The sequence below is a fragment of the Bufo bufo genome, unplaced genomic scaffold (genome assembly GCF_905171765.1).
Source record: "Bufo bufo unplaced genomic scaffold, aBufBuf1.1, whole genome shotgun sequence".
NCBI lineage: Eukaryota > Metazoa > Chordata > Amphibia > Anura > Bufonidae > Bufo > Bufo bufo.
The window spans coordinates 93,923-120,891 of NW_024400707.1; the positions used below are offsets into that span (position 1 = coordinate 93,923).

General features: G+C 48.5%; 1 pseudogene; it reads left to right on the plus strand.

The window, feature by feature from the left end:
* The first annotated feature begins 287 nt into the window (after positions 1-287).
* Positions 288-24,490, plus strand: LOC120984461 (annotated as a pseudogene).
* The last annotated feature ends 2,479 nt before the right edge of the window (positions 24,491-26,969 follow it).

The window sequence follows — 26,969 nt, forward strand, 5'->3', positions numbered from 1 at the left end:
TTATTATTTTCCCTTATAACATGGTTATAAGGGAAAATAATAGCATTCTGGATACAGAATGCATAGTAAAATAGCGCTGGAGGGGTTAAAAAAAAATAAAAAAATAATTTAACTCACCTTAGTCAACTTGATCGTGCAGACCGGCATCTCCTTCTGTCTCCTTTGCTGAACAGGACCTATGGTGAGCATTCATTACAGGTAAAGGACCTGTGGTGACGTCACTCCGGTCATTACATGATCCATCACATGATCTTTTACCATGGTTAGGCGGTCGGGAGGCGGTTAACATGGCAGTAAGGAATTATAGGGGTTGTGCAGCCGTTATTATTGATTACCAGTCGTCAGGATAGGTCATCAATATCTGTTAGTGGGGGTCTGAAACCCGGCGCCCCCGCCAATTAGTTGTGAGACGAGGCGGTGCTCCATGGAAGCTCCGCTTCTTGGTCATTACACTACGACTCGTCTCCTGTGAAGCGGTGGTGTAGTGTAATTACAAGCACTCGCTCCATTGATTTGAATGCAGTGTTACACTGCACCGAGAAGCAGTGCAGGGTAATGGACAGGAAGCGGCGCTCGCATGGAGCCCAGCCCCCTCTTCAAATAGCTGATCGGCAGGGATGTCGGGTGTCACACCCTCGCCAATCTGATATTCATTACCTATCCTGACGATAGGTCATCAATATTAATGGCTGGACAGCCCCTTTAAATTTGGAAGTGTTAGGGCTCTTCTCCTTTAGGGTACATTCACATGACCATGTTTTGCAGACCGCAAAACACTTATGGATACCGGCCACTTGTGTTCCACATAACCCCTTAAAATACTTCTGTACTTTTAATTCTTCAAATATATGGGTTTAGCATAGTATTTTAGATGTGATGTTTTGCATCATTTTGAATATGTTTAAATATGTGAATCTTTTTTTCTTTTTAGGAACTTGACCGGGAACTTCCTGTTATTGAACCCTATTTTGTACAGCACCCTGAGCTTACTGGCAAAACAGCAAATGGCATAAGGATCACTTGGCTGGGCCATGCGTCTGTCATGGTGGAAATGGATGATTTGGTATTTCTTACTGATCCCGTCTTCAGTGAGAGGGCCTCTCCGTTTAGCTTTGCAGGTCCCAAACAGTTTCGAGGGCCACCGTGCACTATAGAGCAGCTTCCCAAAATAGATGCCGTTGTGATAAGCCACAATGATTATGATCACCTGGATTACGGCACTGTACTGGGCCTGAATGCCCGGTTTGGTACTGAGTTGAGATTGTTTGTTCCCTTGGCTGCGAAAATGTAATTGAACTGGACTGGTGGGAACAAAATTGTGTTCCTGGGCATGATGAAGTGACCTTTGTTTTTACCCCATGTCAACACTGGTGCAAGAGGACAACGTTAGTATCACGGTCGGCGTGGCTATCACATACGTGACACAGAGGGAGGGAACGAGGAAGGCCCTGCCCAAGTGAGAGGGAAGATGGTGACCCCTGACTCACCTGGCGGCTGGCACCTGGCTGCCCTGACGTCCCTAGACGGGTTCCTCACCCGTACGCCGATCACGTGCCTAAAGCCCTGGCTTTCCCTGAGCTGAGCCCTAGGTAGTGAACAGGGCGGTGGGAACACTAGTCCGCACCACTAACTCTAAGGGAAAACACCAAGGGGAGGACAGACAACACAGACTCAACATATATTGCCAGGTGGGCGACAACAGGAGACAACAATAAGCCAAACAGGGATCCGGAGGGTAGCACACAGGAACAACAACCAGGATTAACCACTCCAGTGGGTCAGTATAGATGTCCAGGCAGGAAGCTCTATAACTGGCAACTAGAGAAGTGTGAGGGGAGAATATAAGGAGGTAGGGAGTGGCAGACACGAAACAGCTGAGGAGGAGAAGCTACGGATCCCTGAGAGAGACAAAAAGGATAGCAAGGCAAACACAGAAAACAATAACTAAGAAACACCATGATCTTTAGCTATAGAGCGCGCAGCCACCCGCTGCGACTTCCTGACCCCGGGTATAACGGAGTCAGACGTGGCTCTTGATACCCTCGTGACAGTACCCCCCCTTTCACGAGGGGCCTCCGGACACTCAGGACCAGGTCTCTCCGGATGAGAGGCATGGAAAGTCTGAATTAACCTGTTGGCGTTTACCTCTGACGCTGGAACCCACATTCTTTCCTCGGGACCGTAACCCCTCCAATGCACAAGATACTGAAGAGAGCGGCGGACCCGACGAGAATCAACAATTCTGGCTATTTGAAACTCCAGATTACCATCCACAATAACAGGAGGAGGTGGCAGCGGCGATGGTTCTAGAGGTGGAACATACTTCTTGAGTAACGATTTATGGAAGACGTTATGGATCTTAAAGTCTGAGGTAGCTCCAGGCGAAAAGCCACAGGGTTAATGACGGTTACTATTTTATAGGGACCAATGAACCTAGGACCCAGTTTCCAAGAAGGAACCTTCAACTTAATATTCCTAGTAGACAACCACACATAGTCATTCACTCCTAGGTCCGGACCTGGCGACCGTTTCTTATCGGCCATGCATTTATATTTACCACTCATCTTTTTCAAGTTAACTTGCACCTTCTGCCATACCGATGAAAGAGATGAAGAAAACCTTTCCTCTTCGGGAACCCCAGAAGACCCCCCCTCTTTGAAAGTACAAAATTGGGGATGAAAACCGTATGCACCAAGGAATGGTGACTTGCCGGTGGACTCCTGATAATGATTATTTATGGCAAACTCAGCTAACGGTAAGTATGATGACCACAACTCTTGGTTTTCAGACACAAAACACCTTAAATATGTTTCTAGGTTTTGGTTGGTACGCTCAGTCTGTCCATTCGACTGATGATGGAAAGCTGAGGAAAAGGACAAGTGAACCCCCAAACGGGAACAAAAAGCTTTCCAAAACTTAGAAATAAACTGGGTTCCCCGATCCGAAACCACATCGGAAGGGACCCCGTGAAGCTTCACGATTTCACTGATAAACACCTGAGCGAGAGTTTTAGCATTAGGAAGTGCGGGTAGCGCAATAAAGTGTACCATTTTGCTAAACCTGTCTACTACTACCAAGATAACTGTTTTACCCGCCGACAACGGTAAGTCAGTGATGAAATCCATAGACAGATGTGTCCATGGCCTATTGGGAATGAAAAGTGGCAATAAAGACCCTGCTGGACGTGTATGAGAGACTTTCGCGCGTGCACAAGTAGAACAAGTAGACACGAAATCCATTACATCCTGACGCAACCTTGGCCACCAAAAACGACGAGATAAAAGCTCCAAGGTTGCTTTACTACCCGGGTGCCCAGCAAGTGCCGAATTATGATGTTCTTTTAATAATTCAAGACGCAGGTTTAACGGTACAAACAATTTCTCTGAGGGGCAAGAGGCCGGGGCGTCCCCCTGAGCCTCTAACACCTTTCCCTCTAGAACAGAGTGTACAGCAGAGACAACCACTCCTCTTTGTAAAATAGGAACCGGATCACAAACATTACCCCCTCCAGGGAAACTACGAGATAATGCGTCTGCCTTGGTATTTTTTGCCCCAGGACGATAGGTGATTACAAAGTTAAATCTGGTAAAGAATAGCGACCACCTAGCTTGTCTAGGGGTGAGACGTTTAGCCGATTCTAGGTACAGAAGGTTCTTGTGATCCGTAATCACCGTGACGGGGTGGACTGCTCCCTCTAAGAAGTGACGCCACTCTTCAAGCGCCAGTTTAATCGCCAACAGTTCCCTATTTCCAATATCATAATTCTTCTCTGCAGAAGATAATTTTTTGGAAAAGAAAGCGCAAGGACGCCATTTGCCAGGAGACGGACCCTGAGACAATACAGCTCCCACTCCCACCTCTGACGCATCTACCTCGACAATAAAAGGCTGGGAGACATCAGGTTGAATTAGAACAGGTGCCGAGGTAAACCTCTCCTTTAGAGAGGAAAATGCATCTTTAGCGGCGTCAGACCATTTGGAAAAATCCGTCCCCTTCCTAGTCATGTCGGTAAGGGGTTTAACGATCACTGAATAATTTTTAATGAACTTTCTATAGAAATTAGCGAAACCCAAAAACCGTTGTAGGGCTTTAAGGTTCTCAGGAAGATCCCAATCTAAAATTGCTTGGACCTTCCCAGGATCCATGCGGAAACCTGAAGCAGATAATAGATATCCCAGGAACTGTAATTCCTGAACAGCGAAGACACATTTTTCAATTTTCGCATATAATTTATTCGTCCGTAGGACCTGCAGTACTTGCCTGACATGCACCTCATGTGTTTTCAGATCAGCCGAATAAATTAAGTTATCATCTAGGTATATGACTACAAACCTGCCGATGAGATGACTAAAAATATCATTAACGAAATGTTGGAAGACAGCAGGGGCATTGGTCAGACCGAAAGGCATAACAAGATTTTCATAATGCCCCTCAGGGGTGTTAAAAGCTGTCTTCCACTCATCCCCTTCCCTGATACGAATCAGATTGTAGGCCCCCCTAAGATCAAGTTTGGAAAACCACTTAGCACCCGCAATCTGATTAAAAAGGTCAGGAATGAGAGGAAGAGGGTATGGGTCACGGATGGTTATCTGGTTTAACTCACGGAAATCTAAGCAAGGACGCAGGCCCCCATCTTTCTTTTTAACAAAGAAAAACCCTGCAGCCACGGGTGAAGAAGAGGGTCTGATGTGTCCCTTAGCCAGACTCTCGGAGATATAATCTTTCATGGCTTGTCTCTCGGGACCCGAAAGATTATACAACCTGGACTTGGGTAATTTTGCCCCGGGAATCAGGTTAACCGGGCAATCATAAGGACGATGAGGTGGTAGTTTCTGAGAACCCTTTTCAGAAAAAACGTCCTCAAAGTCCGAAATAAATGTAGGTAGGGAAGCTATGGAGGCGATTAAGCAATTGTTATTTAAGCAATTCTCTCTGCAATGCTCACTCCACTCCAATATCTCCCTGGCCTGCCAATCCACCACTGGATTGTGCGCTACCAACCAGGGAAGACCCAATACCACCGGAGAGGGAAGGCCCTCCAGAACGTAACATGAAAGACACTCATTATGGTGGTCCCCTACCCGAAGGTGTAAATTACGAACAATGTGGGTGAGGTTTCTCTGAGACAGAGGAGCAGAATCTATAGCGAATACGGGAATAGGTCTCTGCAGCGTACAGAGAGACAAACCCATAGTGCGGGCAAAATGGGCATCAATCAAGTTTACCCCTGCTCCACTGTCTATAAAAACAGAAATAGACTCCGTCTTAACACCAAAAACAATGACCGCTGGTAACACAAATTGAGATGTTCGTATGGAGGAAACGTATACCCCCCGGCTGACATCCTCCGCACAGCCCGGGGTTAGTAGTTTTCCGACGGTCTTTTGTTTTTGAGAAAGGAGGGACAGACATGAATGAAATGACCCCTCCCCCCACAGAAAAAACAACCCCCCCCCCCCCCCTACGGCGAACCTCGGGAGGACGGACCTGACGAGAAGTTCCGCCTAGCTGCATAGGCTCATCTAAGTCAGTACAGACTGACTGTTGCTTGGGAGAGGTAACCAATTGCTCCGGAATTTTCGATCTCTCCCTAAGACGTCTATCTATTCTGATAGAGAGGGACATAACAGCATCAAGGGAAAGGGGGGTCTCATACAGCGCCAGTGCATCCTTAACCCTTTCAGATAACCCAGAGCAGAACTGACTCCTGAGAGCCGGGTCGTTCCACTGAGTATCCGTAGCCCACCTACGGAACTCTGAGCAATATTCCTCTGCTGACCGATCTCCCTGTAGGAGTCTCCGTAACTTTGACTCAGCCAGGGCGACTCGGTCAGGGTCATCATATATGAGACCCAAAGCCCCAAAAAATCCCTCCACTGACCGAAGAGCCTGAGAACCAGGGGGTAACGAGAACGCCCAGGATTGCGGATCCCCCTGAAGCAGGGAAATGACAATCCCAACCCGCTGTTCTTCATGACCTGAGGAGTAAGGGCGCAACTTAAAATATAATTTGCAGGCCTCACGGAACGTTGCAAATTTGTCCCTTCCCCCAGAAAATCTGTCGGGAAGAGCAACCTTGGGTTCAGTGACAACCTGGTTACCCATAGCAACCGCTGGGGGTGCGGTCTGCTGCATTTGCTGCTGTTGTTGGAGAACAGACGCCTTCAATCCTGCCACCTCCAAAGACAGGCTTTGAAGCTGTTCTGCCAAGGCATCAATAGGATCCATATTGGATTCTAAGTAGAGAAAAAAAAACAACAAATAAAAAATTATATAATTTTTATTTTATTTTATTTTTTTCTCAAAAAGTAAAGGCCAGTTATAATATCACGGTCGGCGTGGCTATCACATACGTGACACAGAGGGAGGGAACGAGGAAGGCCCTGCCCAAGTGAGAGGGAAGATGGTGACCCCTGACTCACCTGGCGGCTGGCACCTGGCTGCCCTGACGTCCCTAGACGGGTTCCTCACCCGTACGCCGATCACGTGCCTAAAGCCCTGGCTTTCCCTGAGCTGAGCCCTAGGTAGTGAACAGGGCGGTGGGAACACTAGTCCGCACCACTAACTCTAAGGGAAAACACCAAGGGGAGGACAGACAACACAGACTCAACATATATTCCCAGGTGGGCGACAACAGGAGACAACAATAAGCCAAACAGGGATCCGGAGGGTAGCACACAGGAACAACAACCAGGATTAACCACTCCAGTGGGTCAGTATAGATGTCCAGGCAGGAAGCTCTATAACTGGCAACTAGAGAAGTGTGAGGGGAGAATATAAGGAGGTAGGGAGTGGCAGACACGAAACAGCTGAGGAGGAGAAGCTACGGATCCCTGAGAGAGACAAAAAGGATAGCAAGGCAAACACAGAAAACAATAACTAAGAAACACCATGATCTTTAGCTATAGAGCGCGCAGCCACCCGCTGCGACTTCCTGACCCCGGGTATAACGGAGTCAGACGTGGCTCTTGATACCCTCGTGACAGTTAGATGACAACAAAGTTCTCTGGGGAAGCTGGTCTGTACTTGGACCCTCAAATAGGTTTTATTTTGCAGGAGATACTGGCCAGCGCTGTCAATCAATGCACATGTGGGTGTGATTAGGTGCAGAAGGCCGTCATTTGCAAGGAACGGGGGCGTCACAGAAGCAGTGCTCGGAAGGCATAAGCCCGCCTCCCAGTGCTAGAATTCCTCATTTGCATATTTTTTTAATGTTGCTTTTTCGGCCATACATGAGAAATAAAGGTGTGGGTTTTGTCTGCGTCATCGGCCCCACCAGGATATATGCCTGGTAGGGTAGGCTTGAAACCGGGTGACAGAGCCTCTTTAAAGCATGGGCGTGACCTTTGCTGGCAGGCTTAAAGAGGGAGGGAGTACTGGAAAGTGTGCCCATCCAATGTAAATGTGGATACTCGTGCTCAGAAAATTCTCTGGAGAATACCTGATGTCTAGTCATTTACTTTAGGACTAAAGTCATGGCCTTCCATGCCACTGCTCCCATTATTCAGTGGATTGTAAACCAATATTTCCTGGCCTTCCATGCTACTGTTAGCCACCCTAGAGCCTTCCATTTGAGGTATACCAGCCTGCAGGGCCGGCTCCAGGTTCATGTGGGCCCTTGGGCGATAAATCCCAGTGGGCCCCCATGAGGCATTTTTTTACATTTACATGTCCCCCTGTGGCTCCCACACGGTATAATGACCCCCAGTGGCCCCTATACAGTATAATGACCACTAGTGGCCCTTCACACAGTATAATGGACCCCCAACCCCCCCCCCCCCCACTGTATAATGACCCCCAGTGGCCTTGCATTCAGAATAATAACCCCCAGTCGCCCCCCTTCAGAATAATGACCCCCAGTAGCCCCCACACTGGGGGACTACTGTATGGAGGGGGCTCTGGGGGTCATTATACTGAATGGAGGGTCATTGGGGATCATTATACTAAATGGGGGACACTGGGGGTCATTATACTATGTAAAGGGCCCTCATAGTATAATGACCCCACAGTGGCCCTCCATTCAGAATTTCGACCCCCAGTCGCCCCCACACTAGGGGTTATACTGTATGGAGGGGGCACTCGGGGTCATTATATTTAATGGGGGCTCTGGTGGTCATTATACTAAATGGAGGGTCAATGGGGATCATTATACTAAATGGGGGGCACTGGGAGTCATTATACTGTGTAAGGGGCCCTCACGGTGTAATGAATGACCCCCAGTGGCCCCCTCACATACCTATCATTGCTGGAGCGCAGGGGAGCCGGCGGTCCTGTCATTCACTAACCGCAGCTCCCTGCGCTCCTTCTCTCCTCCGGCCCGCTGCAGCAGTGGGTCAGGCCTGGAGGAGAGAAGGAGATGTGCAGTGATGTAGCTAGAACTGACTGGGCCCCACAGCAAATTTTAGTACAGTAAAACAACTAAATAGAATGAAGCAGCATCCAGCAGCAAATCGAAGAGTCCCCCCCCCCCCCTTCTGTCCCACAGAGAAGAGACAGTCACAGTGCAGACTTACTCACAGACTGTCTTCACACTTCTCTGCTCCAGCCCTGCGGTCTCACTCCTCAGGCAGCATGTCCTGTGTAGAAGGGGCGTGTTCTGAGTCTCTGCAGCAGCCAGACCCATGTGACTCAGAGGGCCCACCAAAGGGGTACTGCGTAAGGGCTCTTTCACACTTGCGTTGTCCAGATCCGTCATGTACTCCATTTGCCGGAATTACACGCCAGATGCGGAAAAACGCGTAAGAACGCATAATTTTTTTCTTTCCGGATGCGTCTTTCCGGCTTTTTTGGTAAGAGACTGATCCGGAAATCCTGAAGCCAACATCAACGTTTTTTTCCGGGATCCGTCGTACGGATCCAGAAAAATAACGTTGATGTTGGCTTCAGGATTTCCGGATCAGTCTCTTTTCGCGTCAGCCAAGTCCTTCCTACTTTCTGGCGCAGGCGCAGACGCAACTTCCGGATCCGTCGTTGCGTCGTAACAACTGAAGATGTTAGGACGGATCCGGAATAATACATTTCAATGGGCTATTATTCCGGATCCGTTGATGCGGCAAGTGTTCAGGATTTTTGACCGGAGCAAAAAGCGCAGCATGCTGCAGTATTTTCTCCGGCCAAAAAACGTTCCGGTCCTGAACTGAAGACATCCTGATGCATCCTGAACGGATTTCTCTCCATTCAGAATGCATGGGGATAATCCTGATCAGGATTTTTCCGGCATAGAGCCCCGACGACGGAACTCTATGCCGGAAAACAAAAGCGCAAGTGTGAAAGAGCCCTAAGTGAAATGACAGCAGTGAGAGCTTCCATCTGTATTGATGGAAGTGCTCATAGCAGCTTAGTGGGCCCCCCCCAGGAGCATTGGGCCCCGACACTTGCCCGGGGATGCCGGGTTATGACGCCGGCCCTGCCAGCCTGGCAAACAACAAGCATTTGGCACATGCTGAGTGAATGGGGTCTATGGATATATTTAGTATATGTACCCAGGAGATTTCCCATTCCATACCCCAAACCTGCCACATTGAACATGGCATCTGATCTGCATGCAGCATGGTATAGAGCAGGAGGAGCTGAGCAGATTGATATAGTGTTTTGTGGGAAAACATTCTGCACAACTTGTCGTTTTTATTTTTAATTATTTTTCTAATCTCTGTCTGTTCATGGCATGTTGGATTTCTTCTTTGCTGGAAAAAAATGTTGACACTTCATTGTCATAGACAGTGAGGCATATCTCATGTACACTACAGAGAAGATGTACAAGTGACGTAGAACTGACTGCAACATGCAGGACTTTTCTCTCCCCTATTTTTGCGGAACCTGTGACTGAAGCCCCAAACAGAGCCTCCAATGTAGTTGTGAATTAGTTATGCTTTTTTTTAGTTTTTTTTAGGTGGTTTATGAAAAGCCAGCACATTGACCCAGAAGACGCAGTAAGAGTCCATGCTGATGTTCGTGCCAAGAAATCTGTTGGAATTCACTGGGGAACTTTTGCTTTAGCAAACGAGGTTTGTCCTAGCCTATATTTGTCATTCTAAATTGAATTGCCATACAAATGCATCGAAAATCAAAATGCCCATAGGCTATAGACTTAACGGCTATGTACACCTTCGGGGGTAAATATTTTTTAAGATTGCATTTTACTCATTTTGGGCTTAAAATCATTTTTTCAATTGGTTTTTGCTAAAAAATATTTAGCAGATTTGTCATAAAGTGATAACTTCTGCCTAGCTGTGAGAATCGTACTTTCACTTTGCGCCGGTCATCTAATAAGCCTCATCTCTAAATTACCAATAGCTTATTTTAAGCCACATTGAGCTATAATGAGCGTTTATGAGATGACTGATAAGGAGCCATCAACTACGGCTACTTTCACACTAGCGTTGTTTAAATCCGGCGTTCAATTCAGACACCGGAACTGCCCGCCGGATCCGGAAAAACGGATTACATTTGAATCCTGATCAGGATTTTGATCACAATGAAAAAATGCATTGGAAAAAACGGATCCGCCATTTATGGACTTTAACTTTTTTTTCACATTTTTCGGGTTTAACATGCAAAAGCCGGATCCGGTTTGACTGAACACACAGCGCCGGCGTTAATGCAAGTCAATGGGAAAAAGACCGGATCCGGCGTTCAGTCAAAGTGTTCAGGATTTTTGGCCGGAGGTAAAAATACAACATGCTACGGTTTTCTGAAAAGCCTGATCAGTCAAAAAGACTGAACTAAAGACACCCTGATGCATCCTGAACGGATTGCTCTCCATTCAGAATGCATTAGGATAAAACTGATCAGTTCTTTTCCGGTATAGAGCCCCTAGGACGGAACTCAGCGCCGGAAAAGAAAAACGCTAGTGTGAAAGTACCCTAAGCTGCCTGACGGAACACAGTAATAACACAGAGCATGCTACTAGAGAATTTCAAGGCTCTACAAAAAAAGGGGCTCAAAAGTTTTAGACCAATGAAAAATAAAAAAATTTAGCGCAAAAGATGCAATAGTAAAAAAAAAATAAGTCCACCGAATGCAGGCAACACCCTGACAACGCGAACATTGACAAAACCCTGTGACTGCAGGTCACTCCCAGTTTACTTACACAAAGTCTAACACCAAAACATGCGCTTTTTATGTGCACAGGCCCATGTATATTTGAATACTTGAATGATGATAGTGTGCCTACCTAGGGAGGGGAAGGGGGTGACTTCTCTCTTTGCCCTTACACTCCCCCCCCCCCCCTTTTCCCACTACCCAATACCATACTATATCTAGAGTCTGGTGTGGCAGCCCATCTGCACCTGATACCTCATTGGAAATGTGTTGATTTGTTGCTATGATCCATACCATGTTTGATAAATGTCAACTCTGAATCTTAAGCCTTTGTACTATTTGTATGAGCCATGTATGTTTTTACTTATACCTTATTCAATAAAAGGAAATTTGAAAGGACTTTAGAGTACTAAAGCACGGTGGCTCAGTAGTTAGTACTGGGTTTTAAAACTGACCAGGGACATCGGCATGGATTTTGCATGTTCTCCCTGTGTTTGCATGGGTTTCCATCATGAACTCTGGTTTTCTCCCACACTCCAAAAATAAACAAATAGGCAAACTGGCTTCCTACAAAATTTCTAGTGTGCTGTATTTTGGGGTCCAGCGCCTATACGGTAGCCACTGACTTCCCAGGGAGTTCCCCTAGGTCACACAACTACTGTATCCCTGTACTTTGAGACTTAGGCCCACTAGTAAAATTATTTCTGGGGGCCCACTGTACAGATAACTACAAATATTACCTGCTCACAAAGCAGCAAGACTGTGGGGGTCCCTGCATGACTTTAAGGCAGGTCCTTGATGAAAAAAATAAAGCTGGCTGGCCTGCCTCTGTACCTAGAAGTCATCACCACCCATGGGCAGACTGGCCATAGACCCTTCAGAATAATTTCCCAGTGGGTGGATGCGCAGGAGGCTGCCCAAGCCCTTCTCATGGTCACCAGCAAGGTACATACAGTCAGGTCCATAAATATTGGGACATCGACACAATTCTAAATTTTTTGGCTCTATACACCACCACAATGGATTTCAAATGAAACAAACAAGATGTGCTTTAACTGCAGACTGTCAGCTTTAATTTGAGGGCATTTACATCCAAATCAGGTGAACGGTGTAGGAATTACAACAGTTTGCATATGTGCCTCCCACTTGTTACGGGACCAAAAGTAATGGGACAATTGGCTTCTCAGCTGTTCCATGGCCAGGTGTGTGTTATTCCCTCATTATCCCAATTACAGTGAGCAGATAAAAGGTCCAGAGTTCATTTCAAATGTGCTATTTGCATTTGGAATCTGTTGCTGTCAACTCTAAAGGTGAGATCCAAAGAGCTGTCACTATCAGTGAAGCAAGCCATCATTAGGCTGAAAAAACAAAACAAACCCATCAGAGAGATATAAAAAACATTAGGCGTGGGCAAAATAACTGTTTGGAACATTCTTAAAAAGAAGGAATGCATCGGTGAGCTCAGCAACACCAAAAGACCCGGAAGACCACGGAAAACAACTGTGGTGGATGACCAAAGAATTCTTTACCTGGTGAAGAAAACACCCATCACAACAGTTAGCCAGATCAAGAACACTCTCCAGGAGGTAGGTGTATGTGTGTCAAAGTCAACAATCAAGGGAAGACTTCACCAGAGTCAATACAGAGGGTTCACCACAAGATGTAAACCATTGGTGAGCCTCAAAAACAGGAAGGCTAGATTAGAGTTTGCCAAATGACATCTAAAAAAGCCGTCACAGTTCTGGAACAACATCCTATGGACAGATGAGACTAAGATCAACTTGTACCAGAGTGATGTGAAGAGAAGAGTATGGAGAAGGAAGAAACTACTCATGATCGTAAGCATACCACCTCATCAGTGAAGCATGGTGGTGGTAGTGTCATGGCGTGTGCATGTATGGCTGCCAATGGAACTGGTTCTCTTGTATTTATTGATGATGTGACTGCTGACAAAAACAGCAGGATGAATTCTGAAGTGTTTCGGGAAATATTATCTGCTCATATTCGGCCAAATGCTTCATAACTCATTGGACGGCGCTTCACAGTGCAGATGGACAATGACCCAAAGCATACTGCAAAAGCAACCAAAGAGTTTTTTAAGGGAAAGAAGTAGAATGTTATGCAATAGACAAGTCAATCACCTGACCTGAATCCGATTGAGCATGCATTTCACTTGCTGAAGACAAAACTGAAGGGAAAATGCCCCAAGTGGAAGCAGGAACTGAAGACAGTTGCAGTAGAGGCCTGGCAGAGAATCACCAGGGATGAAACCCAGCGTCTGGTGATGTCTCTGCGTTCCAGAATTCAGGCTGTAATTGACTGCAAAGGATTTGCAACCAAGTATTAAAAAGTGAAAGTTTGATTTATGATTATTATTCTGTCCCATTACTTTTGGTCACTTAACAAGTGGGAGCCACATATGCAAACTGTTGTAATTCCTACACCAATCACCTGATTTAGATATAAATACCCTCAAATTAAATCTGACAGTCTGCAGGTAAAGCACATCATGTTTGTTTCCTTTCAAATCAATTGTGGTGGTGTAAAGAGCCAAAAATGTAAGAATTGTGTCGATGTCCCAATATTTATGGACCTGACTGTATATAATGATCTGATGCTCTCAGTATTATTTCATGTAGGAACATTGGGGACTTAAGAACTTGACCAGTGGCGGCAGGTTCCCTCCTGAATTCAACGATATTGCTGTCCTCAGGATGAGGATAGTTTCATAGTGTGGCGCGGGCAGCACTATTTTGTTCTGCACTGTGGTATTTGGTCTTACAGGGGCAGCATATTGTGCCGTACTGGGGTATTTGGTCTTGCAGATGCAGTATTCTATGCTGCACTGTGGTATCTGGTTCTGCAAGAGCAGTTTATTGTGCTGTTCTGTGGTATTTGGTTCTGCAGAAGCAGTATATTGGGCTGCTCTGTGGCATTTGGTTCTGCAGAGGCAGTATTTTGTGCTGTACTGTGGTATTTGGCTCTGCTGGGGCACTATGTTGTGCTATGCTGTGGCATTTGGTTCTGCAGAGGCAGTATTCTGTGCTGCACTGTGGTATTTGGCTCTGCTGAGGCACTATTCTGTGCTGCACTGTGGTATTTGGCTCTGCTGGGGCGGTATTCTGTGCTGCACTGTGGTATTTGGCTCTGCTGGGGCGGTATTTTGCTCTGCACTATGGTATTGCTGGCCCCATCTACTTCTGTTATCCCACCTTATGTAAATTTGGACCCGCCTACAAAATGGGGCCGGTTTCAGTTTTTTTTTCCCAGTCCACCCCTGCCTACCTGATGTGTCTATAATAATATACTGGGCAGTCTTACATAATTTAATCCATTTTTTATATGGATGTGCAGCGTTCTCAAGTTGTGTGCAATAGGTGTTTCTGGGTGATGTAGTGCAATAGACACTAACCTGGTACGGCTGACTCTCTGCAAGGGCAGGTGATGACAGAAATAGTTCGTGACGCCAGTGCCAAGTAAACGGTGGCACGCCGTTTGCGGATGCAGGAATAAATTGAGGAAGACGTGGTATTAACACAGAACTCAAACTTTAGTAGTTTTCATGCAGAGACAATATTGGAATCGCAGTTCCTTGGCATACAGTCGATTTTGCAATACGGTTGATGCAGGCAATTACAGCTTGAGCAAGGTGATTACAGAGTGTTAAACACAGGACTTGCAGTACAGGAGCTTGCACTCTATTTCTGTCTGATCCTGGAATATAGCAAATCTTCTCCAAGGCCCATTAACCTAGTTCTGGCTTTATATCCTTGGCTGTAGCTTTATAAAGTACCTCCTCTGTTATTCTGAGTACCTCTTGCTTCTCTGCACTTTGCCTCTGTCCCTCTCAGCTTCCTTAGGTGCTCGCTCACTTAAGTATTCCTGTTTCTGCATAAGGGAATTCAGGAGGGGAACCTTCTCCTGACGGCAGGCTTCAGGCCTGGACTGGTTTCTGACATTGTCTAATCTCCAACTGTAGATTACAGACACTAGACTCCGTCTGTCTTTCTACTTCCCTGACTGGGCCTTATATAAACTAGGGCTCCCTAGCTCCCTCTAATGACTAGAAGCTGGAATGACACCCCTAGCAGGCCTGTACATGCAAGTTTCACAGTAACAGGGAAATACATGCATTACATTACATGACATTTTATAAAACTGACATATACCAACTTCCCCATAAATAGGAGGGACGACAGCACACCAAGTGACACTTTGGTAGTGACGGGTATTACAGTCCCCGTACACTACAGATGCATAGGCTAGCTGACATCAGGGTTGTCAACCAGAATTTTTCTTTTTTTCTGGACAAATCCTAAATTCACAGATATCCAACATTATTTATGGATAAATTGGCAAACCATAATGAACGATAAAGATTATTAGTAATAAATGTCTATAGCTTAATATATAGTATGGTAACACCTCATCTCTAGCATTTAGTGCGAGTTGTAAAATGATAATAATTACCACTAAAATAATCAATTCTAGTACTACCGGCCTCCAAAAAAAAAAGGACATTTTTTTTACGGACACAGAAAAAAAGTCTCCTATTTTCACAGACTGTTCAGAAATTTCTGGACGGTTGGCAACCCTGATGGCAACTCCGGTATTGTAATGTGTTCTTGTCCGTTGGTTTAACATGTAAAAAAAATTTATGAAGGACCCCATCTTTAATATTCAACAATCTGTATAGAAATTGTATTGTTGACTCAGAGGATACAAGTGTAAACTTAATCCCCTCGTCAAATGCATCAAGACACTAGTGACTCTGTAAAGGGGGAATATTAATCACCAATATTTATGCAAATATCGAGAATTAATATTCAAAAATGGGAGGAGCCGTCTGTTGATAACTCCGCCTATTTATGCCTTTATATAACAACAACAATACATTCGCTATGCTTTACACTAGTCACTTATGCTAACTGCATGCGCCTTACTAACTAACTATCGCCAATAACTACACGTTACACAGATACAAATATAACGGTATTTATTAACAATACACTACGCAATACACTAACAATACAGCACTAAATATACAGTACTCAACTACACTACACGTTCCCAATTCCACCCATAAACTAACTATACGATACACACATTCAATATTAACAGCCCACCCACCTAGTACTATATACTATCCCTATGGGGTAGACGAAGGTTGACGGTGGTCTTACAAGGGTGTAAGCCAACCACAAAGCATAAATATACCGCGGGAGGTGATTAGAGTAAATCAGGGATCAGGGCAACAAGGGGCGTAAAGGGTTACCAGGGGTGTAGGATTATCAGGGGTAATAGGTAGGGACCAGGGGTATGTAGGGTAGGGTTACCAGGGGTATATAGGGTAGGGTTACCAGGGGTGTGTAGCAGGGGATAGGGTTGTTACCAGGGGATAGCAGGAGGGTATATAGTGAGGGTTACCAGGGGATAGGGTTACCAGGGGATAGCAGGAGGGTATATAGGGTTACCAGGGGATAGCAGGAGGGTATATAGGGTTACCAGGGGATAGCAGGAGGGTACCAGGGGATAGGGTTACCAGGGGATATATAGTGAGGGATATAGGATCAGGGGGGTATATAGAGGCTCAGGGAGGTATATAAAAGATACTTAGGGTATAATGGACGTTGTCCAGGGGGGCTCGTTGGTCCAGGGGATGATTCTTCTGGCCGGTGGTAAGCTGGACTCCTGAGCGGAGCGCCGCCAGCCTATTTAAGCTTGGCAGCGCCCGCTCGCAGTCCCTCCATTGCCGCCGTGCACATGCGCACCGCCGGCCTGAACTCGTTGGCCGGCGCGGTGATATGACGTCACCGCGCCGGCCCGAGGATCTTAGAGTGCGCTTCCAGGAGGGGGGATCCTTTGATCCTCCCGCCTGTGAAGCGGACGCCTACCTCCAGCGCTGTAATTACAGCGCCGGAGGTCAGCTACTCACAGGGGCATGGGAACTCCTTGTTCCCATGTCTCTGTTAGGAGCATCATCTCCGGCGCGGCCGGAGATGGTGACAAAGGGCAGAGGATCTTATTGATCCTCTGTCCTTTGTAGAGGCCGACGCTGGACATAATTGTCCAACTGTCGGTCTCCTCCACCACCGCCAGCAGACGCATCTGAGCGGGGATTTGGGGCACCAGCAACTGCCATATATGTTTATGGATGCTTGAGGCACATCCATAAACATATATGAATGGAATCACATACATATAGGGGGCATATATATAAATATATATCTATCTATCTATCTATCTATCTATATGATAAGGTGGCATATATTAAGGGGGCACAAACATCTATATCATATATTAAGGGGGCATATATTAAGGGGGCACATACATATGAATTCCCACAGGGGCATGAATGAGCCCCTGGGGAATATCAGAGGCGGATGGGCGCAGGTGCTGGGCACATCTGCGCACATCGCCCTCTGAGGGGAACATTATGCCCCGCTAATATATACATATATGCATGCCCCAGTAGGCATGCATATATATCTATGTATACCTGCCACCCTTCCTCAACAATCCCCCTGTTGTCGGTAATACGACAATATCTTGGGGGGAAGGGTGGAGGCATCTTTGCCCCCCTCGACCCCATCCTCGGTGATGGTCCAGGAAAACCGGAGTGCACCCTGTCTCTTAGGTACCTAGACATCATCTAACCCAACGACTTCCTCCGACCTGCCCTTCACCGTAACCGACTCCTCCATCCACAGGATACACCGTCGTCTTTGTTTCCCAGGAACTCTCTTCTGCCTTGATTGTTACGGTGTCAGCCCCTCCTACTGTCATTTCTTTCTGGACTTCCGGAGTGGCTTGACTCTCAGTCTTTGACTTGTCTTTCTCTCACTCTTCCGGTGTCGGTCACTCCTGATAAGTTTAGAATGACCACACCCTCGCTGTCTCTCGGCATTGCTGTCGATCTTCGGGTGTCGTCCACGCCCAAGAAATCTGGAGTGGGTCCACCCTTACAGTCTCAGTCTCTATTCTGCGCCAACTCTCCTTAAGCATGTCTTGTTCCATCTTGATCGAAGGATGGGTGCGGTTCTCCCATGGACAGCTGAATCGGTCTTTACAAGGCAGGTCAGATATATATTTTTTTCAATAGAGGTGATGTCACGGTACCTAAATTCTAACAACGGGAATACCTCCGTTACACTACACATCCAGGTTATTCCCTTATGATCCTTACCGTTCAGGGGTCAAAGTGGCAAATGGCAACCATCGGGGGCCTATCCCTATCTTGCCCTAATCTTATCCCCATTCACACCACCTATTTACACAATAACCCTCAACCCCCTGTGGGGATGTGCTCGTGGTAGGCTACGGTAGCGGCGGCAGTATTGAGGCAATCACAGACAGTCTTTGTGATACACCGTGACTTTATTTACACCAAAGGCATAACAGGCAATGTGCAGACCACACAGGTGCATATCCATATAGTGCATAAAACAAAAGTCCTTCCATAGAAAATAAACAGCAGGTTTGAGTCACCTTGTTTTGAACAGACCACAGCAGTTCTGCAGGCTTGTAAGCTACCTGCCTTTGTCTCCCTCAGGCCAGAGCCCCTTCGGCTCGTAGCACCACAGGTCCCAGGACTATCCTTCAATGTGTGTTGCGCCCAGACTCTCCTTCACCAGCACTGACTCTGTCTGTGGAAATCTCCAGCACAGCAAGACACACCCCACCCCCATCATCAGCAGGCTGGGTTCTTTAAAGGCCCAGCTCCACCAAAAACCTGGGCTGGCCGTGGGGAACAGGCACCCCCCCAGCTCTTTACCTGTTCCCAGTAAAAACCGTCCCGGACACGCTGCGCCAGCAGCATTCGCCGCTGTAACCGCAATGATCCGGTTCTTACTCCACCGAGGCCAGGACCTCTGGTGGCACGTATCGTCCATCCATTATTATTCCGGGGACTCTCCTACATATCCCCCCCCTTTGTTCACCCCTGAGGGCTTGAACATACTGTTCAAGCCTGAGGGGGTGAACACATGCACAGCAGTGTACCCGGGACAGGGCATCTGCGTTCCCCTGTAAGCGGCCGGCCCTGTGCTCAACAGTGAACTTAAAGTTCTGGAGGGACAAGAACCACCTGGTAACCCGAGCGCTCCCCTCCTTAGCTCGACTCATCCACTGGAGAGGGGAGTGGTCGGTCACCAGACGGAACCTTCTCCCCAGAAGGTAATATCTGAGAGACTCGAGTGCCCACTTGATGGCAAGGCACTCTCTCTCCACAATGCTATACCGGGTTTCTGCTGGGGTAAGCTTGCGGCTTAGAAAAACCACGGGGTGCTCTTCCCCGTTGAGCTCCTGGGAAAGCACAGCCCCTAGTCCTACTCCCGAGGCATCTGTTTGAACTACAAACTCCCGCTTGAAGTCGGGCGTCACCAGAACCGGGGACTCACATAGGGCCGACTTCAAACGGGAGAACGCCTCCTCCTCCTGCTCCCCCCAGCGAACCATCACCGACTTTCTACCCTTCAAGAGGCCGGTTAACGGGGCTGCCAAGGTGGCAAAATGGGGAATGAACCTCATGTAGTACCCAATCAGGCCCAAAAATGACCGTACCTGCTTGGACGTACGAGGCCTGGGCCAATTCCGGATTGCTTCAACTTTATTCACTTGGGGCCTAATGACTCCGCGTCCAATCACATACCCCAAATAGCGAGCTTCCTCTAGTCCCACCGAGCATTTTTTTGGGTTGGCAGTCAACCCCGCCTTCCTTAGAGAATCTATCACTGCCTGAAGTTTTGACAAATGACCCTCCCAGTCCGGGCTAAACACGACTATATCATCCAGATACGCGGAGGTATACTGGTGATGGGGCTTGAGGACGACATCCATCAGACGCTGGAACGTAGCCGGAGCGCCATGCAACCCAAAAGGCAACACCCTATACTGAAAAAGCCCCTCCGGGGTGACAAAGGCCGTCTTCTCCTTTGCCGCCTCCGTCAGAGGTACCTGCCAGTAGCCCTTCGTGAGATCTAGGATCGAAAAATACCGGGCTTTTCCCAGCCGCTCTATGAACTCGTCCACCCGAGGCATGGGATAGGCGTCAAATTTTGATACCTCATTTAATTTCCTAAAATCATTACAGAACCGTAATGAACCATCCGGTTTGGGAATAAGGACAATCGGGCTAGCCCACTCGCTCTTTGACTCTTCTATGACCCCTAGACGTAGCATCGATCTTACCTCCTGCGAAATGGCCTGTCGCCGAGCCTCCGGTACTCGGTATGGTCTTAGGCGGACTTTCACCCGGGGCTCGGTGACAATGTCATGCTCGATCAAGGTGGTACGACCAGGAAGGTCAGAGAATACGTCCCTATTCCGACTAACGAATTCTCTCACCTCTTGTGCCTGTTTGGTCGACAGTCCGTCCCCTATCGTCACCCCAGCGGCGTTCTCCGGAACACCTGGTGACCCCGGGTCACTCCCTGCCGTCCAGACAGAGGGCGGGCTGTCTCCAAACAAATTCTCTCTGTCTCTCCAAGGTTTTAGTAGATTCACATGATATACCTGTTCGGCCTTCCGCCGCCCTGGCTGGTATATCCTGTAATCAACTGGGCCCACTTTCTCCTTAACTTCATAGGGTCCTTGCCACCGGGCCAGGAATTTACTCTCGACCGTGGGCACGAGTACAAGAACTCGGTCACCCGGGTGAAATGTCCTTACCCGGGCGGATCGGTTATATACCCGACTCTGGGCCAGTTGTGCCGCTTCCATGTGCTCACGGACGATCGGCAACACGACCCCTATTCGGTCCTGCATTTTTCCTATGTGCTCTATCACACTTTTATGAGGCGTAGGCTGTTGCTCCCATGCCTCCTTAGCGATGTCCAGTAGTCCACGGGGATGTCGCCCATATAACAGCTCAAAAGGCGAGAACCCCGTGGACGCCTGGGGCACCTCCCGTACCGCAAACAAAACATAGGGCAACAGTAAGTCCCAATCTCTCCCGTCCTTAGCCACGACTCTTTTTAGCATGGACTTCAGGGTCTTATTAAACCGTTCTACTAACCCATCGGTTTGGGGATGGTAGACGGACGTGCGCAGGTGTTTAATATTTAATAGCTTACACAATTCCTTTGTTATTTTGGACATAAAGGGTGTCCCCTGGTCCGTCAGAATCTCCTTTGGTATCCCCACCCGGGCGAACATACTCATAAGCTCTTTAGCTATTACCTTGGCCGACGTATGGCGCAATGGGACCGCCTCCGGATAGCGAGTGGCATAGTCTAACACTACCAGTATGTGTTGGTGACCTCGGGCTGACTTAATAATTGGGGCCTACCAGATCCATGGCGATCCTTTCGAAGGGCACCTCTATAATGGGCATAGGTACCAGTGGACTGCGATACTGAGGTTGGGGGCTAGTCACCTGACACACTGGACAGGACTGACAGAACCTCCGGACTTCCTCATAAATCCCAGGCCAATAGAACCGTTGTAGAATTCGCTCCAGCGTTTTCTTAACCCCCAGATGACCACCCAAGACATGCGCATGCGCTAAATCCAAGACCATTCGCCGGTAAGGCTGGGGCACCACCAGTTGTTCCACCACCTCCTGCCTCACCTTGTCTACCCTATATAACAGGTCCTGGTTATAGGACAGGTGAGGAAATACGGTATCGGCGCCGGGACGCTGGGCAACGCCATTAATCACCGACACAGGTTTCTCGGGGTACCCCCAGATCCAGGATAGACGAACTTTCTACTGTCTCACCCGCCAATACTTCTAGGGGAAACCGGTCAGGGTTACCTTCTACCTCCCCTACGGTGACCCCTACAGCTGGGGCCCCTGCCTCGGGGTCCTCGGGCTCGGGACCCGGACATTTTTCTTCCTCACAGGTAGGCAACCTGTTCCTCCACAAAGTCCAGAACAGGGGAAAGTCCCTCCCCAATATTGCGGCATAAGGGAGCCGTCTCCCCACTCCGACGACATGTGGTACCTCCTTCCCACACACCGCCAGGGTAACCTTAGTGGTGGGATACTCCCGGCGATCCCCATGTATACAGACAATGGTAAGGGTTCGCCTATCTGGGAGTTTTTCCGTTACCAGCGATTCATGGACCAGAGTTACCAGGCTCCCAGAGTCCAGCAGGGCCTGCACGGAGTGTCCATTAACAACGACATCACACAGCGGAGGGGTGTCCGCAACCAGCAGGGGGTCAGCTATATACACCGGTTGGGCATAAAAAGAGGACCGGCGAGCGAACCCGCAGTCCATGGGTTCGGATGCCCTAGGGCAGTTGGCTGCCACATGTCCCCAATCCTGACAATGCCAACATCTGATCCTCGCAGCCTCCCTCCTCCCCAGGGTATTCCTCCCACGGACTGGAGATCCACTCCCCTCCTTATGAGGTGGGATCCCTTTTTCAGGATCCCGGGTTGGCAACGGGGGCTGACGTGACTTCGGTAGTACCGCTGAGTCCCGCACCAAATCCTGAGTGGCCATATACCTCTCCACCAGGCTAACCAGTTGTTCCAGGTTGCCTGGATCGCCTTGTCCCACCCAGCGCTGTAAGGCTCTCGGGAGGGTACGCACGAACCTGTCGACCACGACCCTTTCAACCATCTGAGAAGGGCTCAATATTTCAGGCTGAAGCCATTTTTTTACTAGGTGAAGTAAGTCATAGGCTTGTGACCGGGTGGGTCGGGACTCGGCAAACACCCACTGATACACCCTGTGTGCTCGCACATAGGTGTTTACCCCCAACCTGGCCAACACCTCACTTTTTAGCCTCTCATAGTCCTTGGCCTCATCGCGGCTGAGGTCAAAATAGGCCTTTTGTGCGTCCCCCACCAGAAAAGGCGCCACCACCTCGGCCCACTGTTCCAATGGCAGCCTCTCTTGCTCCGCGGTTCTTTCGAACACCGTCAGGAACGCCTCTATATCATCTTCCGGACCCATTTTCCTCAGGGCAGATCGGACTTTATCCCTGGCGGTAGACACAGTCGGGGTTGTTGCGGTTGAAACTCCTTGCAGGGATGTTCGCACAGACTCTTGCATGGCTACCAGCTGCTGCATTAGGAGATTGTTTGTTTGCTGCTGTGCACACATAGCCTCCTCATGTCTTTTTTGCTGTAGCTCATTATTTTCCCTCTGAGCCTGCAATGCCTGTTGCTGCTGTACATTACTCTGAATCAGGTGCTTAATGGCCTCCTCCATCTTGTCAGGAACCATAAAACTTGCAGGCCTGATATATGACATGCAGTCCAACACAACTTTTGCCTCAGGCCTGCCTCACTGCAGGATTGCCCGCTCCAAGCCACCAATTGTGGGGATGTGCTCGTGGTAGGCTACGGTAGCGGCGGCAGTATTGAGGCAATCACAGACAGTCTTTGTGATACACCGTGACTTTATTTACACCAAAGGCATAACAGGCAATGTGCAGACCACACAGGTGCATATCCATATAGTGCATAAAACAAAAGTCCTTCCATAGAAAATAAACAGCAGGTTTGAGTCACCTTGTTTTGAACAGACCACAGCAGTTCTGCAGGCTTGTAAGCTACCTGCCTTTGTCTCCCTCAGGCCAGAGCCCCTTCGGCTCGTAGCACCACAGGTCCCAGGACTATCCTTCAATGTGTGTTGCGCCCAGACTCTCCTTCACCAGCACTGACTCTGTCTGTGGAAATCTCCAGCACAGCAAGACACACCCCACCCCCATCATCAGCAGGCTGGGTTCTTTAAAGGCCCAGCTCCACCAAAAACCTGGGCTGGCCGTGGGGAACAGGCACCCCCCCAGCTCTTTACCTGTTCCCAGTAAAAACCGGCCCGGACACGCTGCGCCAGCAGCATTCGCCGCTGTAACCGCAATGATCCGGTTCTTACTCCACCGAGGCCAGGACCTCTGGTGGCACGTATCGTCCGTCCATTATTATTCCGGGGACTCTCCTACACCCCCTAAACCCAAGAGTTCAGTCCAATTGTTCTGTCCTTTGGGCGATTACGCCTCAGGACTTTTTGTGAAGTCAAGTCCTGAGCCTTCGGCGGTTGTTTTCGTGAAGTGCCGTCTGGTTCTGGTTTAGTTGGTCCGTTAGTCTCTTGACTCTCCGATACATCCACCATAGTCCAAGGTACATGAGTCCAACCAGAACCAGAAGCACTATCACCGGGTGAATCAATAAATTGAAAAATGACGTTGCCTTAGGACTGTATCCGAAAAGACTCTCCCACCACGAAACCTTTGAGTCCTTGTCCAATGCTGTGGCAACCGCGATAATCTTTGTTCGGTCATGGGTGAGTTGAATGGTGGCTTGCTTCTCTGTCTCCCGAAGACGTTGTATGATCTCTTCCTCTTGGCCGAAATCCATCAGGAGATGTCTAAGTTCTTTGCCGAAGCCAAGAGGAATCTTCTGAAGTCTTACAGGAACATCGGGGTGGATGTCAAGTCTTTTCTCTGGGGTAATCGGGGTTCTTCCCTGCTGCTCTGCGACGTTCAAACCTAAAACGGGACTAAGGGTGCAGTACGCTCCGGGGCGGAGTGTTCCTCGTTCGGTACAGTTAAGCCCAAAAATTGCATACGATGGATCACTCCCTTGGTACCAACACCAACACCCCTGCCCCAAATATTTCAAAGAGGATGAGGGCACTGGGTTGGCCTTCATCTAACAGGACCCCTCGGTGTTCCAACACTAGTGTCTGAGCATCCGCTCCCGACTACTCTGACAGAGGATGGCATTCTCCCTTATCCGACATACCTCTGTATCAAACAAAGAGGGATGGCCCTCCTCATAGGTTAGAACGCCCGAGGGGAGCTGGGGATGAAGCACCGTCTGGTTGTTAATCATCGTTCCTAGATTGATGACACTGTATCCTTGTCTGATGCGACCGGATACAGGTGCCAGGGACGAAGCAGTGCAGGTTAAATTTTGACATCCATGCCACTGAACCACCCACCAGTTGGTGTGATTAATAGCAAAAGGAGAAATCAGTGGACTTATTCGCTGACGGAGGTTGAATGGGAAGTGGCCGTTGTGAAGTGCCGTGACAATATGTTTAAGGTTGTCCGAGAGTTCACTTTGGACCTGCGTACACGCCAGAGCAAGCTGAGCCCGATCCTGCTCCTCCAAAAGACCCACAACTAACCTCCTAAACTTCTCACGTATAGCAGAAGATAGAGAGGTAGTGGCATCAATGTGCGAGTGTTGTAAACCCTCTAAGACGTGGTCTACATCAATCTGGGTCTTGAATCCTTCCCCGGCGTGTCGCGCAACCTCCCCAAGCTTACTTCTCAGGACTTCCATGTCCATAGTGTTCAGGGCACCCACTCCCAAAGCACCTCCGCCAAGTCCCATAGCCACCAGGTCTCTCCTCCCCCTGTTCTTCCTGAGTCGAGAGTCGTCTTTCCTGACCTCTTGACCCGCCTCTATCCAACCTCTTACCATGTCAATTTGATTCCTAACGAACTCCTCACACCTGTGATCCCAGTGATCAACTCGGAAGTCATCTACGGAAATTCTCCAGGTAAACAGGATGAATTTTGCATCCGTGATGATCTTCCAGGGGGATGACAGTTGAGGAGCTACAGGGTCTGCCAATTGATGGATAGGGGTGGTGCAAGAGTCCGAATGTGGTCTTACTGGTTGGAGACCTTCTGTTTCGTAGGGGACCCTTACTATAGTAACACAGACCCGTCCCCGTCCTTTGAATGGATACCATTGATCGTCTTCTCCAGCCTGTAACACTAGTTTCCCTACGGGTTTGGTTTGAGACAGATAGACCCATTGAGTAAAGGTCCAGCACCCTTCGTCGGCTGCCTCGCAAAAAGGCCACTTGATACATGACCCTGTACATAACTGGATTCCCTGGTGATAATCATCTGGGAATCCCTCAACATACAATAAGCCTTCAGGGTGCCTTTTACCGGAATGGGCCTATCGAAATATGTCCTAACCCTCAACCCGTCTCTGCTATCCTTCCCTAGGAAGGTAGCTTTCAGGATATACCAACCGCTGTACTCTGCCCCAGTGACATCTTCAGGACTCAGCAAACCCTCCTTGGTACACAACACTGTGGTAGTGTTGGCTCTCACTTGCTGGTAAGGGTGCAAGTGTGGATTCCTAGACACCCATCTTAAGGATTTGCTAGGTACAGGGTCCAAGTCCTGAAAATGCCTGTATTCCTTGAGACAGAGGGCGTGCAAGTCATGTTGTATGGCAGACACATTCTCCACCGGGGTATAATGCTGAATTACACCATTGGCAAAACCCTCTCTCTGGAAACCATACAGATACCATTGACCTGGTGTAAAGGTAACGTTCTTGTATGGTTCCAGGATTTTGCCATCCAAACATTCCACCATTAAAAGGCCGGGTCCATCAAGTGATATGCTGGCCATACCAATATTAGTCCCCAGGTCCTCCCCTGAAGAGGCTGAGCCCGCCATCAACATGCTTACCACTAGTGTCACAAGCTGGATACGTATCTCATTCAGAGGATGCCTAGCTCTTCCCTGGCAGTGTGGTCCCATGGAGTGTCTCCCTCTTGTGTTCTGCAATGAGATGGAATATGTTAAGTGGATTGGATTCACACTCGACCCACCAAGCCCTTTCCCCCCCCCCCCTCACCCAACTCGGAACGGTATGCGTTATTGAGTTGGGGAGGCTCGGGTGGCTTTGGCCTGGTCGATGTGAATCCAAAAAACTTCCTGGCGTCTACGGGATTTCTTCTTGCTCGTGATAGGCCTTTGTACCTTCAGCATGGTGTCCCCCATCACTTCAAGGACCTTGTACGGTCCCTCCCAGTTTGCGTCCCATGGGCCGACCCGACGAAAGACTTTCACCATTACCATTTCTCCTACAGAGGGCATAGGCGTTTCCCCCTGTAGATACGGTTTGTGTAACCGTATAGCTGCATGAGGCAGTAACTCCTTCAGGTTCTGCTGAACCTGTTGAAGAAACAAGTCTCTGGCGATGGCGTTCTTCG